The sequence below is a fragment of the Pogona vitticeps genome, chromosome 4 (assembly GCF_051106095.1).
Source record: "Pogona vitticeps strain Pit_001003342236 chromosome 4, PviZW2.1, whole genome shotgun sequence".
NCBI classification, from domain to species: Eukaryota; Metazoa; Chordata; class Lepidosauria; order Squamata; family Agamidae; genus Pogona; species Pogona vitticeps.
In genome coordinates, this window is record NC_135786.1 from 49,480,001 (window position 1) to 49,484,785 (window position 4,785).

At 40.4% G+C, this 4,785-nt stretch overlaps 1 long non-coding RNA gene across 1 annotated transcript in view; it reads right to left on the bottom strand.

The window, feature by feature from the left end:
* Window positions 1-3,864, bottom strand: part of LOC144588678 (uncharacterized) — a 10,971-nt gene extending 7,107 nt beyond the window's left edge. The window contains exon 1 of the long non-coding RNA XR_013544333.1: window positions 1,959-3,864. This is a non-coding gene — a long non-coding RNA (uncharacterized LOC144588678). The remainder of the gene's footprint in view (window positions 1-1,958) is intronic.
* Between the last annotated feature and the right edge of the window lie 921 nt (window positions 3,865-4,785).

Here is a 4,785-nt window from a genome sequence, read left to right on the forward strand (position 1 = left end):
CATGTGTGAGAGAGCAAGATAAGCAGGAAGAAAACAATTCATCTCCAGAAGCTTTCTGCATCTTTTGGGATGTATGATGCTGGGAGCTTTTCTTTTTTCTAAAACCAAACTTCCCTTTAGAGGGCTAGTCCAATAATCTAGAATTGGTGGTGAAGCCACCATGAGTTATTTTTAGAGATGGGGACAAATAAAAAAAAAGGCGATTTGTTTTGATCTGTTATTCATCAAGGTTAACAGATCAACAAATACAAATATATGAATATTATTTGATGAATTGATCCATTGATTTGTCTGTACTTTAAACGGCTATAACACTAGCCCCCAAGCACCTAGAGACACCAATTTTGCATCCTCAGATGCTTTCTTACAACTCATGAAACATTGCATCACGGACCCCCAAGTTATATAGTCACAAAGAGGACACCCCCCCCAGGAAAGCTCCCCTCAGGTACTTAGAGACTCCAGAATCACAAAAGAGCTTTCCCTAACATGCCTGCCAACTTTGGTGAAGATTGGATATTGGATATCCGAGTTATTCAAACACAAATTGGGTTCCCCCCCCAGGAGAGTTTACCACATGGCACAGAAGCCCATTCTGCCTACCAGCCGCCGATCAGCTGATCAGAAGCCCATAGGCAGCCACCCTCACACACAGCCAGCCACCCCAACAGCCTACCCCCCACACCCCCTTCCTTTCCCTACCTTAACCACCACCACACTCTCACCGACACCCCCTTACCTTATTAGCTGCTGCCGAGGTCTCCATCAGGGCTTCACAGCCATGGCATGTAAAAAGGGTGACTGATTGCCCTTTGCAAAGATGGCAGCTGTGACTTCATTTAGGGTAGGGAAGTTGCAGCTGCCATCTTTGCAAAGGGCAGCATGGATTCCCATAAGGCAGGCTAAGGGAATCCAGGCTGCCCTTTTCAAAGATGGCAGCTGCAGCTTCCCTACCCTAAATGAAGCTGTAGCCATCATCTTTGCAAAGGGCCGCCCATCTCCATTTTTACATGTGTGGCTCTGAAGCCAGAAGACCTCAGCAGCAGCGATTAAGGTAAGAGGGTGTCGGTGAGGGTGGGGTGGCGTGGGGCCTAAAGTAGGGAAAGGAAGGGGTGGGGGTAGGCTGTGGTATTGGGTGGCTGTGTGGGGTGGTGGCTGCCTTTCTGCCGCCAGTCAGCTGATCGGCAGCCAGTAGGCAGAATGTTGGTGGGTTTTTTTGGGGGTTTTTTGTTTTTAAAATGAAGGACGAATTAAGGATAATTAATAATACAGGACAGGTAAAATTTCATCCCTTTGTATTCATGGGGGGGCCTCTGGAACTCACAAATACTGATCGATGAATATTTAACGAATCAGCTATATTCATCAGAAAAATGATCCATTTTTATATTTGTCCCCATCTCTAGTTATTATATTTTATGCAATGCCATCAGCCTACTGAAATTTCTACCATGATTTTTAATGTACTGGTCAAATTCAAGATTATATGGTGAACCAAGACATGGTAGATTGTTTTACTACACATGGTGAAGAATTCATAGTTTGGACACTATTAAAACATATCAAATTATCACTGAACCATGAACCACACCTTAAGTGGAGCAAACTGTTTCTTAAGATTTTGTGAGCTGCCACTGTTCATCTGAGTTTAGCACTTCCTTCAACTGTTGCTCAGTCTCCTGTACTGAGGCTACCAAAATTATTACAGTTCTGCACTTCTTTTTTTATGAGTGCATTCACTGTCATTTATACCACTCCCAACCACTTTAGGCATGCCGTAGACTATGGACATTTAAAGGGAATGTTTACGCAAATCAAACACAACTCTGTAGTTGTGGAAAATAAGTCAAATTGTTTACAATAATATAAAATTGTAAACTTGAGCTTGAAAATTATCCAGCTTTCTCTGGCAGGGAAACAGATTTGTCTGCTGCAGTGACAGAATACCCAATACTCACTTTCTATATGCATTTCTTTTTTTCCTTTTTTATTTCTTGAAAGATGAATGGAAGCAGCACATGTTCCTGGCCGATTCCATACAGAAACACTGCTAAATCATGATTTACACTGATCAGGATTTATCCCCATTCAGGCAGAGGTATAACCATCTGTTACAAAGATATAGTCACAATTAAGGTTCTTGGCAATAAAAGACATCTAGAAAGATGAAACAACTCGGAAAGCTTACTTTTATAAACTATAGGCTCAAAAATGGTACATGAGGATAACATCATTCTCTTGAAAGCCTTTAGAGCAGCACCACTGCTATTCATATAACTTAGCAAAATGCCAGTATTTGTCTCAACAAATATGGTTGGAGTAAGTATTATTTCCTGTTAGAGGTATAATTGATTTTATAAAAGTTTATATGAGCGGCACTGAATAACGCCACACAGATATTGAGCATGATTAATGACTGTTAGAGAAATGTGACATGATGTAGATTTTGTTTGCAAAATCATCAGTCCCTGTAGGGATGGTATAAGTTTATTTATTGAATCAAATGTGGAGTGTGGTATAAAGTTTAACTCAAAAGATTGCCTTTTTCAAGTAGACATTCTAGGTTGTCCTTTGTCGACTAACAAATACTCGTTGGGACATCTGAGTCAAATCTGTACAGGTAGAGTTTAGAGTTTAATTGTAAATGCACATCCAACACATAAATGCATAGTAATTTGCCAGGTGATACATTCTTTAATGGGGTTCATTATATTTTTACACACTGTCATAACTCAGGTACCTCTACCTGCTGTTCCTTTCATCTCTACTTCTGCACCTGTACAGACAGATGTGCCTGGATTCTGTCCTTTACTCTTTGTTTTGTACATAAGAATAGATGGACACATAAAGGAAAACAGACAAAAAGGCACAGTAGGCCATGATCAGGAAGGTTACGTAAAAAGACACAATAATTTACAGTTTTAGTTCCAAGTCCCTTCATGGGGGACTTCATGACTTGCCTTTGTACTTTCATTTTAAAAATGTAATGTCCTCCATTTCTCAAATCTAACAAAAATGATCATTTCTACTTTAAAAAAATCTTAATGTTAAAAGCTTCGTGTCTGTGGCAGAAAATAGTCCCTCTCCCATATACTTCACTATCATCTACAACAGAGTCTAAGACAGTCAGTATGATGCACAGCAGGAGCTAGCATCTGATTCATGTGATGGTCCTCCTCTACTATTATCAAGGCCACATCTGTATGATTATTAAAGTAACTAACAGGTCATAGTTACATCTTTGTTAAACTTGTACTTTGTTTTCTCCATTATGTTGTTTAAAAATTTGGTCTATGATGAAAAATAAAATAATTTTTTAAACAAAGGAGTGAAGTTATTATTTATTAATTTAGAGTCATTACATACTGTAGTTATACATTATTTGTGGGAGATGTTGGAAGCAACCAGCTATTTCTAGCTACTTATGTCTAAGTGTCTAAGCTTTGCTATAGGTCAGATTTTCACTGTGGCAAATCTGCCTGGATGACACCACAAAATAATAAGTAGGGAGCTCATTTGATTGAATTCTTACCATGGGCAAAAAGGTAGGTATTCAATTCTCTTGGAGGCTTTTCAGTGTGGTGTAGTGGACAGAGTGATGGACTAGGACTCTACTTGATGGCAAGAACACATACAGTTTTCTTGAATGGTTCCAGTACTTAAATGGATTGGGGTAGTGCCAGGGCTATGATTGGTTGATTTCAATCAAACCAAAGTAAATCAGGACATTCTGGATCACACATTCTACTGTTCCCAGCCTCTACCAAAAAAAAAAAAAAAAAAAAAAAAAAAAACCCACAAAAACCCAGCAACAAAAGTGGATTAATGTTTTAACAATGTGCATTTAAACTCTCAGCAGACCACTTCCTGGATCCCCAAGACAGCAGGAAGATTTGACAGCAATGCTTTCCAAGCAGGAGGCCTATATATCGTTAGAGGGGGCATTCCAAAATCAAGGATGGATTTTGCCAGTTTTCCTTGTGTTTCTAGGCTGTAGGCTGAAAGAAGAGATTAGAAAAGTGACTTTTTGAAACAATGGCTGATGTTACTTAGCTTTGGTAAATTGCACTAGAATAGACCCATTGAATTAATGGGGATTTGATTAGTCAATTCCTTTGCAAGGTTCAAACTGATTCAAGCTGACTGTGATTTACACTAAAATAAGTTGCAAATGGAGTAGGATCAATTGAATCAATGAACTTACGGAGGAGATGACTCACCAATCCCTGTTGATTCTATGGACCTGGTTTATGGATTCTATGGACCTAGCTTTACTTACAATAAAGGTAAAGGTTCCCCTTGGCAATTTTTGTCCAGTCGTGTCCGACTCTAGGGGGCGGCGCTCATCCCGCTCTTCAAGCCATAGAGCCAGCGTTTGTCCGAAGACAATCTTTCCGTGGTCACATGGCCAGTGTGATTTAGACACGGAACGCTGTTTACCTTCCCACCGAGATGGTACCTATTTATCTACTCGCATTTACATGCTTTCGAACCGCTAGGTTGGCGGGAGCTGGGACAAGCAACGGGCGCTCACTCCGTCGCGCGTGGATTCGATCTTACGACTGCTTGGTCTTCTGACCCTGCAGCACAGGCTTCTGCGGTTTAGCCCACAGCGCCACCACGTCCCTTTTACTTACAATACTAAGCAATAAATGTTTGGTCTATAATTCCTACCATCCCCCTACCCACTTAAGCAACTGGCTGGAAGATAATGGTTCAAACAAGAAACTGGTTGAAGTTCTTCCCTTATCCTGTAGCCTGATATAATTTTTGAGTCCTGCTCAA